Here is a 15,980-nt window from a genome sequence, read left to right on the forward strand (position 1 = left end):
TATATACATATTTATATATATATACATACACATACAATATTTTAGAACTAGAAAGACCTTAGAGGTCATCTGGGACTTTCTCAAGGACAAACAGTAAGTGGCAGAACAGAGATTTTCACTCAGGTTCTGAGAGTCCCATTTGAATATTCTTTCCACTGGGCCTGATTATGTGTAATTATAGCTACCAAAAATTATTTCACAGTGCTAGAAAAAATAATGACAATTCATGTGGAAGAACAAAAGGTTAAGAATATCAAAGGAATCACTTACAAAAATGTGAAGATAAGTGACCTAGCTGTACCAGATCTCAAACTGTATTATAAAGAGGTAATCATCAAAACAATCTGGTACTGGCTAAAACAAGAGTGGTAGATCAGTGGAATAGATTAGGTACACAATGTACATTAGTAAATGACCATAGCAATTTAGTATTTGATAAACCCAAAGACCCAACCTTTTGGGACAAGAACTCAACAATTTGACAAAAATTGCTGGGAAAAATGAGAAAGCAGTTTGATAGAAACTCGGCATAAGCAATCATCTCACACCATATACCAAGATAAGGTCAAAATAGTTACATGATTTAGACATAAAGAATTATATCATATGCAGATTAGAGGAGCATGGAATAGTGCATCAGTCAATAGATAAGAAAAGAACTTATGACCAAACAAAAGGTAGAAAGCATTATAGGATGCAAAATGTATAACTTTGATCATGTTAAATTTAAAAATTTGCATAAACAAAACCAATGTATTCAAGATTAAAAGGAAAGTAGAAATTGGGGAGGGGGGAATTCCATCAAAAGTATCTCTGATAAAGGCCTCATTTCTCAAATATATAAAGAACTGAGTTAAATTTATAAAAATTAGAACGATTCCCCACTTGATGAATAGACAATGGATATGAATGAGCAGTTTTCAAATGAAAGAATCAAAGCTATATGTAATCATAAAAAAATGCTCAAAATCACTATTGATAAATGAAAATTAAAACAACTCTGAAATATTACCTCACACATATTAGATTAGCTAACATGACAGAAAAGGAAAAGGATAGATGTTGGAGGGATGTGAGAAAATTGGGACATTGACGCACTGTTGGTGGAATTATGACCTGATCCAACCATTCTGGAGAACAATCTGGAACTATGTTCAAAAGGTTATAAATCTGTGCATATCTTTTGACCAAGTCATGCAACTAGTAGGTCTGTATCCCAAAGAGATCCAAAAAGAAAAAAGAGGAAAGGATCTATTTGTGCAAAAATATTTATGGCAGCTCTTTTTGTGATGGCAAAGAATTGGAAACTGACAGGATGTTGGGATTGGAAGCTCAATTCCGTGTGGACGGTCTCGGGCGGGTAAAAGTGGGACTTCTAAATCTTAGAGTCTTACGAGGCCCTCCATGAACAGCGGGGATTCGAGAAGGTTAGACTGAGCTAGCTCGGCTAGCTCGGGTATTTCCGCCTCTCCCCGGGAGATACGTGATGGGTGGAGTCTCCCTGCCCTTGAGGTCATCCCGGATTGGAGCACACCTAGTTACCTAACAGCACGGTATTTAGATGCAAACTGTGCGGCTTAAGGTTAAGTAGGATTGAGGAAGCCTAAAAGCTCTCTTAGCACGTGTGGAGCCAAAGAGGATAGTAGGGCTCCGCTTCTTTTCTTTCCTCTCTCCCCTCCCCCTCTCTCCCCGCTTGTACTTCTACTTCCAATCCCTTAAGCTTAGCCTCCTTAGGAAATCTCCCCCTCTTCCTCCTAAGGAAGACCTCCCTGCACTTGTAACCGATTCCCTGAAATAAAGCTCAACCCCTGTTCGACTCTGGAACGTCCTTTCTCTCATATGTGCATCCGGCGTGGCCAGCCGAAGACCTCGGAGGTGAGGTAGGAAAGACTCGGGTAGCCCAATACAGGCCTCTAGGCTTGGCAACAGGACACCCATCAATTAGGGAATGGCTGAATAAGTTGTGAAATATGATTGTAATGGAAATTATAAGCAAATGTTTTCAGAAAATCCTGGAAAGACTTAACAATATATAGAGTGAAATAAGCAGAACCAGAAGAACACTGTACACAGTAACAGCAATATTGTACAATGATCAACTGGGAATGACTTAGCTATTTTCCATAATACAACAATCTAAAACAATTCTAAAGGACTCATGATGAAAAATGCTATCCACCTTCTAAAAAAGAACTGATAGAATCTGTTAATTATGTTATTATATTATTTGTATATGTTATATACAATATAATATATGTCATTATTTTTCACTTAATTTTTATGGATTTTTGTTCTGTTTTCTTTTATAATATGACTAATATGGAAATACATTTTGCATAATTGTACATGTATAACCTATAGCAAATTGTTTGGCATCTCAGGGAAGGGGCACAGAAGGGAGGAAGAGAGGAAGAAAATTTAGAACTCAAAAAAATTTTAATGAATGTTTTTACATGTAATTGGGGGAAAAAGCAAATTACTATTTTTAAGTACATTTGAGAATGATTGAGTCATAGCTAGTCTCAAACCTCAGCCATACATTTGGATATGGTTTTTAAAGGATAGAGCACAGAGCATGGTGGCCCATGCCTGTAATCCTAGCTACCAGGGAGGCTAAGGCTTCCTTATCTCTTGAGCTCCAGAATTCTGAATTGCAGTGTGCTAAGCCAATCTGATGAGACCTTGTGGTAGTGAGGGAGGGGAAGGGAAGGAAGAGTTACCATCTAATTGTCTAACAAGGAATAAAACAGCCCAGGTTAGAAATGAAACAAAAGTCTCTACCTATGGCAGATACCAAGAACCATAGCAGCACTTCCAGGCTATGTGAGATGGAGAGATCCAGCCTTAGATACATGGATGGATGGACAACAGTTGCATGGATGGATGAAGAGGAGAGTGCACAGAGAGCACCAGAGCTAAGAGACACAGGGGAGGAAGAGTTAACACAGAGGTTCAGACTCAGTTTCCTGGAAACTGTATATTTTCAAATCCCTTCTAGACAATCATATGGCTCAGAAGATGGGAAAATCATGTGGTTCCCAAAGATGACAGCAACTGGAGAGAGCAGCAAAATGATAGAAGAGTTCTGGACAGTGCCAAGTTCCTATGTAAAGCTTGCTAGAGAGAAAAGGAGTTTCTGGATAATACTGAGTTCCTGAACCAAGATAGAACTGAAGGAGGAGAAACAGAAAAGTATGAAAAGAAAGAAAAAATTTTTTAAAGTAAAGAAGATAAAGATGAAGAGACCAAGGAGAAGAATACGAAGGTCCCCAAGGAGAATGAGAAAATGGAAGAGCAGAAGGGAAAGGAGAAGAAACTGAGCTGAAGAAAGAGGAGAATGGCTTGAACAGGAAAAAGAAGAGTAATGTAGCTGGTAATGCAATGTAAGGGTCAGTTGAGTGAAGGGACAAGAAACTGGCTATGATTCTCAACGTGCGGTGAGGAGAATATCATCTAATGGGAAGGTAATTATGCCCCACACACAAGTAGTTTGCCACAGCAGTTTTATAGGGGATGTATTAGCAAGAACAAAGACTGAGGATTTCATTTTCAGGAAATCTAAAGAAGCAATGTGAATTTGAAGTGACTGGATTAAAGTGTGTAAGGAAAGCTAGAAACCATCTGCTCAGCAACCCAAATTTGCGGAGAACATTTCAAAGAAAAATGGGATCCCATAGACTAGACTACAATGAAAGTCAGTCAAAAAGGGATGGGAAGCTGTCAAGAATGAAATTCTGAAGACAGGACAGAAACAATCCCAAAGAAGAAATGCTAAAACTGGCCAGTATATAAAGTTTGTCCAAGTGCTGTGCTCACCTATAGCATATAGGGAGCCAGGCTCCCACATGTAAAGAATATAAGAAGAAAGGGAAGTATCAAGGGATATTGCCTTCAGTAGTGGTTTCCTCATCTGTCAAATGGAGATAATAATAGCACCTGCATCACAGGATTGTAAAGATAAAATGAGCTCTAGAACCTTTAAAATGCTATATAAATGCTAGTGGCTGCTGCTACTATTATTGTTGCTGTTAATAAGAAGCAATCCACATGTAAACCCCAGTAAAGAACCCAAAGCAGACCCATAGGTAAGGTATACAGGGTAACAGAGGTCCCTTCTCAGGTCTTGGTTCACCTTTGCATCAAGAACCATCACTAATGGGTCTAGAGTAGGGATGTCAAACTTACTGCTGCCTGACTGCAGCCCACAACACTCCCCAGCACAGCTCCAACCAGATTAAAATGCAATTGGATATTTCATAAAATGAACACAAATACAACAAAACATTAACATGATGTTAATGTGTTTTTGTTAGTTAAAGTCATTATGTACCTACAGAGATCCTTTTGTATGATTTAGTGGCTCTTGTTTCTATCTGAGTTTGATAGCACTGGTCAAGAGGTTAGTTTATATTATTGCTGTTTCCGTGATGATAAACTTTGCTTCTTATGGTTACTTTCTCTAGCTTACAAGTACCATCTCAATGCATCCCCATTGCATTTGTGACTTCCAAAGGGATTCACTGTCTACTGTCTTCTCCCCACTATGTCACAGGTTGAAGTGGGGATGTTTCTCTTCCTCTTCCCAAATCCAAACCCTCCCCCACAAATTGATGCCTGCACTGCTCATAGGATTGGTAGACACCATATTTTCTTTTAAATAAAAGGAAATCAAATGATAGCAATGAATGGACAACGAGTAAGGATGGGAGGGGGGGGCAGTTGGGCAATTCATTTGGATAGAAAACAGCCAGCATCTGCACTGCTAACAATAGTAAAGAAAGTAGATTTTCTTACTTTTAACTCCTTCCCCTTTTGGGAAGGAGGGAAAAGACAAAACTCAGAGTTGGGGAGGAAGAAAGATGAGGGAAAAAGAAGAAGAAAATGAAAATAAGGAAAGAGGGGAAGATGAAGAAGAAAGGAGGAGAAGGAAGAAGAAGAAGCAAGAAGAAGAAGAAATCATACCAGAGGGTGCTCCACTACTATCACTCTCAGTTCTCCGCAGACATTCAGGCCAGGAGCAGCAGCAGCTACATCTGTCAGAAGGAAGAGCACACACACAGACAACGAATACTCTACTCAAATCTGGCTTTCCCTGAGGCCTCAAGATAGAGACCAACTCACCAATTCTTTCAGCCTGACTCTTCTCTCCTATGAATCCCAAAAAATTCAGTCCAAGAAGTCCAAGTTAAAAAGAAACTCACCAACTGATGAATACTAAGATAGCATTTGCTTTAAGTCTCTCATGTTCACAGCAATGAAGGCACTACAAGAGGGAAAAGAGAAGTTGTCAAAAGGAGGCACAAACTCACTGAAAAGAAGAACTCCTTAAAAAATAAAATGACTCAAATGGAAAGAGAGTTACAAAATCTAATAGAAGAAAATTCGTTAAAAATTAGAACTGGGCAAATGGAAGCTATTGACCCTATGAGATATCAAGAATCAGTCAAATAGAAACAAAAAAAAATGAAAAAACAGAAGAAAATGTAAAATACCTCATTGGTAAAACAACTGACCTGAAAAATAGATCCAGAACAGACAATTTAAAAATTATTGCTCTACCTGAAAACCATGATTTAAAAAAAGAGCCTGGACAGCATCTTTCAGGAAATCATCAAGGAAAACTGCCCTGAGGTTCTAGAATCAGAAAGCAAAAGGATCATCAAAAGAATCTACCCATCACCTCCTGAAAGAGATCCCAAACTGAAAATGCCAAGGAATATTATAGTCAAATTCCAAAATTACCAGATCAAAGAGAAAATGTTGCAGGGAGCCAGAAAGAAACAATTTAAATATTATGGAACCACAGTCAGGATTATACAGGACCTTGCAGCTTCTACATTAAAAGATGGAAGGTGGTAGAATATGATATTCCATATGGCAAAGGAGCTTGGATTATAACCAAGGATCAACCACCCAGTGAAACTGAGCACAATCTTTCAGGAGAGGAGATTCAACAAAATAGGGGACTTTCAAATTTCCGGATGAAAAGACCAAAGCTTAACAGAAAATTTGATCTTCAAATACAAGACTCAAGAGAGGCATAAAGAGGCAAACAGGAAAGAAAAAAACAAAAATATGTTATTAACAAAAGCAAACTATTTACATTCCTACAAGGGAAGATGACACTTGTATTTCTTGAGAATTGTATTGTTATTATGCCTCTTAAAAGAGGTATATATAGACAGAGGGTAGGGATATAAGTTGACTTTGATGTGATGATAAAAAAAGATCTAATTAAGTAGTGAAAAGGAGGAAAGCAGACAAGGGTAAATTACACCACATGAAAAGGCACAAAAGTCTATTACAGCAGAAGGAAAGATGGGAGGAGACGAGCATTGTTTGAACCTTATCCTCATTGAATTTGGCTCAAAGAGGGAATAACATAATCAGGTACAGAAATCTAACTTACCCTAAAAAGTACAAGAAGGGAATTCCAATTTTTCAGGAAGGTGAGGTTAGCATCAGAATTGCAGTAACCCAAAGACAATCATGATAATGATGACAACCCATGATGGAGGATAGCCAAATCAGTACAGTAATGACACATGACTGATAGATGAGTCATTTGCTTATTCCCATAGGAAAATGAAGTGAGAGATCACAGTGTTTGGAAAATACCTAGTTCTCATCTGAGCATTCACCCAGAAAAAATGAAGTAGAGAGATCTTCCTTTTATGGCCCCCCAAGTTTCTCAACCCAGGCCTTGCTTTTGACTACGGAATTAGAGCAGCCTACTATTCAGAGAGATTAGTGTGGCTGCCACTGAACACCCTTTAGATCACGGGTGTGGGGAAGCTGCAGCCTCAAGGCCACATATGGCCCTCTAAGTCCTCAAGTGTGGCCCTCTTGACTGAATCCAAACTTCAAAGAACAGATGGGAATTCTTACATGGATCCCATTGGTAAAATAAGAACTTGAGAAACTGTGAATTAGGAAAGGACTTCCTGCTGATGTGGTATGGCAGTTAGCCCAGTATTACAAAGAACTCTTCATCATGAATGCATTGCACTGGTGAAGCAGTGCAGACCCCCAATGGGAAGCTACTGCTTAAAAGTTTACGTATGTAATAGTTTACATAGATTACAGTAAAAGCCCAGACACAGCCACTCTTTGAGAACTTGAGGAAGAAACTGGTTACAAAGGTGACATTGCTGAATGTTCTCTAGCTGTATGCATGGACCCAGGTTTGTCAAACTACACCACACATATAGTGACTGCGATGATCAATGGAGATGATGCTGAAAAGATGAGACCTAAACCAAAGCTTGGAGATGGAGAATTTTGTGGAGGTAGTTTCTTTACCAAAGAATGATCTACTGAAGAAAACTGATTACCTGGTAGCTGATGAACATGGCAGGGTGAGTGCCAGATTCTTTTTTTATGCTTTGGCACTGAAATACATCAATCCAAAACCCCTCAAAGTGCCATTCCTGAAATTTTGAAACTGATCAAGACTCACCTCTATGTTTTTATAAACAAGGTCAATCTTTCACAGTTTGGATTTTGTATTCATATAGTTAATGTAGGTTTTGAATTAGCTTTTTCATAAAATAAAGGCAATACAGAATGCACACAGAGTTGATAAAACTGTATTATTAATTAAGTGTAACCTAATGTTTTGAACTCTATGTTGGGCTAACTTTGAGTTATTCAATAAAGAGTGCACACATACAGAAATCTAAGAGTCATTTATAGTCAACTAGTATTGAATAAAACCTCTCCATTGTCATGTCCAAAATAACTTTAATAAATATTTATTAACTAACTGTAAGGTTTGCAAAACACTTTTATCATATTGATCCTCACAACAATCCTATGAAACAGGTACTATTAATATCCCCACTTTGCAGATAAGGAAATTGAACCTTAGAAAGTTTAAGTAATTTTCCAGGGCCACACAACTAATAAATAGACTAAGATCATAAATCTAGCAATAGAACGTACCTCCAGGGCAAAATATACCAAACGTTTCATTTTACAGATGAGGAAAATAAAGTCCAAAGAGGTTAAGAGATTTATGCAAGCTTACACAGGAAGTAAGTGCCAGAGGCAAAATTTGAACCCTGATTCTCTGAGTTCAGAGGCAGCTTTAGGTTCTTTCTAGAAAGTACTTTGTAAATCTTAAAATGCAATATATAAAAACTTACATTTAAAAGATAAAGGGAATTTATATTTACTGTCTTTGAAAATAATTTCCATCCACTCTTGAGAACACTTGTAACAGCTATAGGCTTAGGAAAATCAGGCTAGAGAATCCCTGAGGTTCTCCTGACTGACCTCTGGTAGCTGTTTCAGGCAAATGACAATGTATGTGTGTTTAAGGGTACAAGGATTGAATTGCAAGGCAGTAATGTCTGCCTGGATAATATTTTTTACTGTGGGAGGTGGAGATGTGAATCTGCAGGCAAGTGAGACTGTATTTGCTCTATGGGGATTTTCTACAGGAAATCTTTGAAAATCTGAGCTATTAAAGGAAATTTTACTAATAGCTGAACTAGTAGCTGTTCTGGGAACATTGGGGGATACCAGTGTATCCGTATATAACTTCGTAATTTCCATATCTAAGGATCATTAGTAATGATACAGTGGTGTAGTGACCTACAAATTAGTGTTAGATTAGTCTATAGAAGAACATAACACAAGGTAGAATTCTTTTTTGGACATGTTCTGACTGTAACTGTGCTTCCTTTTAGAGTTAGCTCCCTACTCTGTCAGACACAGACACAGACACAAACTCAAAAACAAAAACAAACACAGAGGGAGAAAGTGTGTTGTAGCAACTGAATCAGCTCAGTACAGAAAAGAACAAATACCCAGTGTGTACTTTGATAAGTTATTTAATCTCTTAAGTAACTCAGTTTTTCCATCTGTAATATAAGCAGGTCAGACAGATAAAATGTTGGATCTGCAATCCAAAGACCCAGCTCTACCTCATACAACTGTGGCCTTGGGCTAGTCATTTTCAAAGTCATCTGAAAGCATTAGAGACTACCAAAGCATAAAATAGATTTATTTAAAAGTATGTTTAAAAAAAAAAAACAGGAAAGGAACAGTATCCTAGGTCTATATGCAAGGATGCTTTTGACACTAAATGTTTTAGAACATAAAATACAGGTATTATAGTTCAGGTACATAAACATAGAAAACATAAGATGTTGATATTCTTGGCATTTTTCTACTATTGCTTAATTCATTCCTCCTTTAAACCTATCAAAATATACAGTTGGGTCATGAAGAATTGGACCAGTTCTCAGAGCAATCTGATTGTTTTCTCTTGTTTAAATAAGTAAAATCTGTTTGGTTTATGTGATGTTTACTTGGTCTGGTTTGTTGGTGGGTTTGTTTTTTTCTCTTTTTTTGGTCATTTATTTTCAGGAATTTGACTATGATCAACTGATCAACGTATGAACATCTATTCATTGAGAAATACTTCTCCCCACATGCTTTGGCTATTGTGGAAATAACCTGGTTCTTGGCTGGGTAGGACTTTTTACAATAGTTAAAGTAGTCCATCACCTGGCATGATACTTATTGTCTTTTTATTCCTTTCCAGATATCAGAAATCTATATATATCAACCCTCAATTGGTGTTATTAATGCTCAAGACAGTAACACATATTTTAAAACACATTAGGTATAGTAGATTTTATATCTATTTCTATCTGGAGCGAGTAGAAAATGTACCACTGTTTCAGGGTTTTCTCTTGATAGAAGGCAAATTTCTATCTTGATAGAAGGGTCATTACATGTTTGTCTTTGAATCCTCAATACCTAGTACAGAGCTTACCTAACATTGCCATACATGCTAAGAAAATGCTTATCTGGTGATGATGAAAATCTTGAACGATAACCTTGAATATCTGGACCATGAGGACTGATCAATCAATCAGTTCTCTTGGTCCAGATATTCAAGGTTATCATTGAAGACTTCCATCACCATGAATCAATGGGTTTGATTGTTTGAGATATCAGTATCTGTTTTCCTATATCTTTTCTAGAAATAGTTATAGTCTATAATACAGGACTCCAAGGTGGGGCCCCCATTTCCACTATGCCTTCTTTTTATCCAGTAGCTGAATTTGCCTGCAGTTATCTGAGCAAGAGAGATTTGTTCAAAGTTACAAAAGTTAATTTCATCATTGGTATTTGCTCTGAAGAAAGTCTTAAATTCGTGGTCACACTTTCTACTGTTAGAAATCCTATTTCCTCTGTGTCACAGATCTCCTTGACTTCCTCCATGGGGATAACCCTTTCTTAGATGTGTATTGCTTACAGGTATTCACGTCAACTATTCACATATATAACAGCTTATATGGTCCTTCAAAAAGTCTCTTTGTTTTATGAATCTAGCCTTTATTACAATGGGATATCTTATACTTATCCCCTTCCTCCTGCCTATTACCACTTCCTTTTACTAGAATTTTCTATACTAGAATCTTCTGTGCCCAGAAACTGCCATGCTGAAGACTTTTACAGCGAAGGTCTCCTAGTCTATCTCTGTTACTTTCCAATCTGTGACATCTATGATGGAAAATAATCAGATGTAAAGGAAGTAGATCCCATTCCATCCCAAAAAAACCCTGGATCTGGCCTGTTTCTTAGGAGACCATCTATATGGATTGTCCTAGTATGCAAAACTATAGTATATCACTCTCTGCCCTAGTCTCAGAGAGTTCTCCAATGGCCCCAGTGTTGGGGGTGTCAAGTTCCACCATGGAGAAGTTGCTATGCTGCCTTGGTGGATAAAAGGGTGTGGGATCCAAAATTGTTCAACCTATAAGAAAAGAACGTGAGGTAGAGCTCTGAACCAATTACATTTTATTAAAGGGTCCATAGCCTCCTCTAATGAAGTAGACCTCAGATCTTCCTCATGATCTGAGATGCTCTCTTCCTCCAGGGCCTTGATTTTATCCTGCCTGATAATCAAATGATAGAGAAGAAGCATAGTAAAATATAGTCTTATTGGTTGACAGATCCTCAAGGAGGGCCCACACAAAATATAGAATTACATTGGTTGAGAAACAAGTTAATGAACAGACGTATCTTGACCTATCAGAAGGTACTGTTGAGTCAGTGAAAAGATACATCGACTGAGCTGATAAACAGATGCCAAAACATCTACATGGGCTGATGGGCCAGCACATGGCAGACCAGGTTGGTAAACAGGGCCACCTGTGCGCCAAATTCTCATAGTGCTCTACCCATGTTGGGCAATAAAAGGATGATAAAGGATGGAAAAGCAACAAAAATAGCTAGGGGTCTTTCTATGTCACTGAGTCACCTCTGCCATGCTGGCCTTGGTCACCATAACAAGGCAAAAACAAGAAAGGAGACCCTCTAGTTAGCTTTCTATGATTAAGCAAGCGAACTTATAATCTGCAGTTCATAACTCTGGAGCCTAATATATAGAACTTAAAATAACTACCCCTAAAGAATCATATAAAACTGGTAAATACTGATTGGAATGAAATAGGTATCCAATTAGTCATTTATCACAACAGAAACTTAGCTTTTTATCACACTCATTAGAATGAACAACTGGAAAGACAAGCGAGGAAGAGCAAGACAAAAGAATATCTCTGTAGGACACCCTTTATCCCAAGCTACTGCTCATAGATCATTGCACTTCAGGTAGTAACTGTTCAGGTTGTATCCTTTCCTTATTGCCCGTTCCTCTCCGTTCTGTGTTGTACTTATTTAAGACTTGAGGTCTTTCTTGTTTGAGAAAGAAGTTGCCAAATAAAGATCTTTGGCTTCTAGTATAATTTGGTCAGCTTGACTTTTGCAGAAGACTTCGAAATCCTAAAAACTACTGTAAAGAACATGACAGTTCCCAGGTTTAGCAAAAGCCAGTCAGTATGTGAGAAGCTACTTGGAAAGATCTAATTCCATCATCACATTTCCCATCCAGCTAGGGTGATTTCTAGTTTACAAATAGAGCAACCAAGACAACAGTGTCTAAAATGTCTAAGGACCAAATCAGATGGCCCTTTTCTTCCCTTCTGCTTATGAACTTTTAAAGCTCCATATCCACAGGAGAGATTGTTGAAAGGATTTACAATGATAAAACAGCTCTTCACAAATGTCACATCATAACCATCGGACCCCAGAAACATTTTCAGGTCTCAACAGCTCTTTAAACATGACCAAGGTGACAAGTGTTTTTAACTTCTCAGGACAGAGGCTTTGCAGATGGTCTCTTGACAGCTTTAGCAAAATCAATCATTTCCTCTTGGTCTTCTAATATCTTCCCAAATACAAGATCATCTTGATAAACCATTTACCCAACTCTTCTCAAGTGAACTCTAGTTGACTCAGGGGAGAGAGCAGGGAGTTGGAGGTTGGGAGGGAAAGGGTCCTTGAACTTGCTTGCAGGAAATTGGGCAATGGGGAGGAGATATGCTTAGGCCACTAAGGAAATTTGCTTCTCCAGTGGATACCTGTTGAAAACTAAAAATAAATCAATTATATATTTTTTTCAAAGTTCCCTACATACCAAGCCTCTTTTCCTCTAACATCAGCATTATTAATTCATTCTTTGCTCAAAGAACTCTATGAGTGGTCCAGATTCATTTTTTAATCTCTTCTTGTTAGGAAGTTTAAGAATAATTTTTAAGGAAAAAAAAAATCTTCGAGTCATTCAAGCCCCCAATCAGACACCCTGAGGAAATGAAAAATAATCATCTCATTCTTCCCCAAAATTTCTCTCCTTCTATCTTTGTTTCTCTGTCTCTGTCTCCCTATGTCCATTTCTTCTCTCTTTCTCTTTGACTCTATCTCTCTGCCTCTGTCTTCCTCCCTGTCTTCTTTTCTTTCTCTATCTCTGTCTCTTTGTCTCTATTCTTTTGAGACTTGGTGAAGGGGAAGGATAAGGAAAAGAGGTCCAACTCACCATGAGAAAACCAGGAATAGAAAACAGAAATAATAGTGGTTCAAGAGAAACCATTTGTCTTTCTTTACAGATCATAGCAGAAATGAGTGAGAGTTGTTAGGAAAAATTTATGAAGACAGGGAGGAAGAAGATGAAGAAAAACTTCTTTATTCTTAAAATTCATATTTTATGGAGAAACAGTATAAGGAGAATTTTATAAAGACTGAGTCTGGAAAGACTAGTAAGAGCTTAAGAGAAGCCCAGGAGTTTTGTAATGGCTGAAGAGAAGCTGGATAGTAAGGGAAGAGGAAAGCGAGGCTTTTTTTGTTGACACAGCCGTTTCGATCCTTATCATGCAAGAAGGACTCCAAGTATTCTTGTGAAGAGGCTTTATTTATTCTGAATGAACTAAATAAAGAAGCTGGAAGAGGTAGTGAGTATTTGGTTCCTTTGAAATATAAAAGAAGAGGAGGAATATGGGTGGGATGTGCTTAGAACTTGTACTCCCTACTCCCCCATCCCAATTCAGAAAATGTTTAGCTTGATTGGGAAACCAATAGACAAAGTTATGGAAGGTTATTGCATTTAAAAATCTTAAAATTGTTTACTGTGATTTGTAATTATTACTATTAGTTATTAAGCTCCCAAGCTTCATGCTTGGAAGTTATCCTTTGTCAGTATTAAATTATTTAGGCCCTTTTGCCTAGGCAGGGAGTCTCTTTAATTAATATAATTCAAAACTTTTTTTTGAATCTGGGAAAGTCTTTCCTCCTCAGATATGGAAGTGGCAGGCATTCCCTACCTTACCTAAAGGAGGATCTCTTTTTGCAATGAAAATTAGCAGAGTAAAAGATCAGGCAGTCTGGAGTGAAAAGTTGAGTTCTGATTTAATGAGATCTCAAAGCTAAAATTTGTACCTCATGGTTAAATTAAGTAAATATATCTGATACCAGACAATGTGTGTAAAATCGTAAATTCACTTTAGAATTTCAGTGATTTCTTTTAGAAGAATCAACTCTGTCCATGTGCTCAGACCATGTGCACTAAGGTTAGGGTTAACCCTCTCCTAGTTTTAGTTCATTGGGAAACCTTCTTGTCTGGTGGACCTCAAGGGAGAGGGGAGCCAAAGGATGGCATTTCAGCTCTTTAAGGAAGTAGAGTAAAATGGAAAAGGCTATTCACAGCTGAAAATGGCCAGCCACCTGGTCCTTCTAGGGAAGTTTTCTTTTACGTAAGGAATAAAAGGAGATACAAAGCAGCATCTGAGAATGTTCTTCATATCAGGATTAAGCAGAAATATAGTGTTATTTGGCATTTATGATTGTAAAGTACTTAACATAAGGATGGGTATATGTTAGATGCAACATTAATGTAATGTAATTGTTACACAGTTTTTAAATTTAGAGTTTGTTATATATAGACTGGGGTTTTAAAAGGATGTGATAAAAAGTTGATAATTTGAAACTTATATTTGGTTATAAATAAGCAGTGAAAATGCTGGTGTTTGCTATATAATGGTAGATTTAAGCTGGAAGGGGATTCCAGAACAGACAGTTTTAGTTAAAATGTGGAGGAAGGCTGCATAGTCATGAGTAATGGGATTGAGAGTCTTGGAAAAACAAGGGTTTTGATTGCAGATGGTTTCAGTAAGTAGTGAGGGTGTGAGGAAGCATTTTAAGAAGAAAAAAAAATCATGTAACTTGACTTAATATAGTTAGTTAATAGCTCAATCAAATTTGAGATGACTTTATCTGTAAGATTGTCAGGTGATGGTGTGCCCACGTGGTGGTAAGCTGAATGAATTAATGGCTTATTTTAAGTTTTAAGCAAACTTAAATAAGTTTAAATTTTTAGGTAATCCATCTAAATGTTATATTAGGAATTGCATTGTTAAATTAATGATGAATTGGTTAAAAAAGGACTGTTATGAATTTTTATGTTTCCTTGTTGTAGGATTCTTATTGAGAAAATGAGAATCCTTTTAAAAAAAATTTTATATATATATATATATATGGGCATGATTTTCAAGCCTGTTCCATCTAAGGATGTAATAAGGATGTTAAACTTTATTTCTGCTGTTAAGAAGGAAATTTTATGAATCAAGCATTTACATTTGTAAAAGGAAGCTTATGGGCAAATGTGAAAAGGCTTCGGTTTTAGGTCTTTTCTTGTAATTTTTATCAATTAAGTTCAAGGGGGTTGTGATAAATTCTAAACTGTTCTTAAGAGTGGAAAATATTTGTTGTATTAAGAAATGCTTTGTAAAATCTTTTGTATGGTTTTTGGAAGGCCTACCCAATTTGTATTTGTAAGTTAATTTGTTATATAAAGGTCTTATGGGGATTGGAAAGTAAGAGACAAGGAACTACAGCTCCTCTTCAGGCAAGACTGGAAGGTATGGAAGCCTCTCCTTTCCTTTTCTCCTTCTCCCTCTCCAAGCACCTTGGAAGCGCTTTTTGGACCTGATCCCAGGTCCCAGTAGGCTAGGCAGCTAGAAGGCTGTCTTGCACTCAGGTTTTTGGTCCAGCGCCTGTGTTCAAGGCCATGGACCTGGGCACACCCTCCAAAAAATAGACAAGGACAGACGCCCTATCGGGAACTGTGTGCCCAACTCTCTGAATTCCCTTGGTGCTAGGGAATTAGGGAAATGTCAGTTACCTCTTTTCTCTTGTGTCTTTTTCCCAGGCTTATCCCTTCATCCTCCTTTACAGAGGGAGGAACTTCCAGCCTCACACCTGTAATGGGTCAATCCTCTTCAATCCCCCCAAAAAATTTGCCTTTGGGTTTGTCTTGTACAAAATTGGGGAAAATTTAGTTTCTCTATAGAACTTAACAGGAAAAAGCTGGTGTTCTTTTGTAACACTGTTTGGCCTCAGTATTACTTAGAGGGCCACAAAGCATGGCCCATTTTGGGAACTTTAAAAATGAATTCTTTTACAGTTGGAATTAAACTGTGTGCCTAGAAGGAAAATGGATAGAAGTTTCTCAGGACCCTGTTCTCAGGAAAGATTGTGAGATCCTTATAGCTAGAACTGCCCCTCAAAAGGAGCAATGGGGGGGTCAACCAGGCATTTTTGATGATCCCTTTCTTATGGCCTCAGGGCTTTGG

The 15,980-nt window shown here is 37.6% G+C and overlaps 1 pseudogene; it reads left to right on the top strand.

Moving 5' to 3' along the window:
* Nucleotides 1-2,852: 2,852 nt before the first annotated feature.
* On the top strand, nt 2,853-7,442 carry LOC140523138 (ADP-sugar pyrophosphatase pseudogene; annotated as a pseudogene).
* Nucleotides 7,443-15,980: the final 8,538 nt, after the last annotated feature.

Source organism: Notamacropus eugenii, chromosome 2 (genome assembly GCF_028372415.1).
Source record: "Notamacropus eugenii isolate mMacEug1 chromosome 2, mMacEug1.pri_v2, whole genome shotgun sequence".
Taxonomy (NCBI): domain Eukaryota; kingdom Metazoa; phylum Chordata; class Mammalia; order Diprotodontia; family Macropodidae; genus Notamacropus; species Notamacropus eugenii.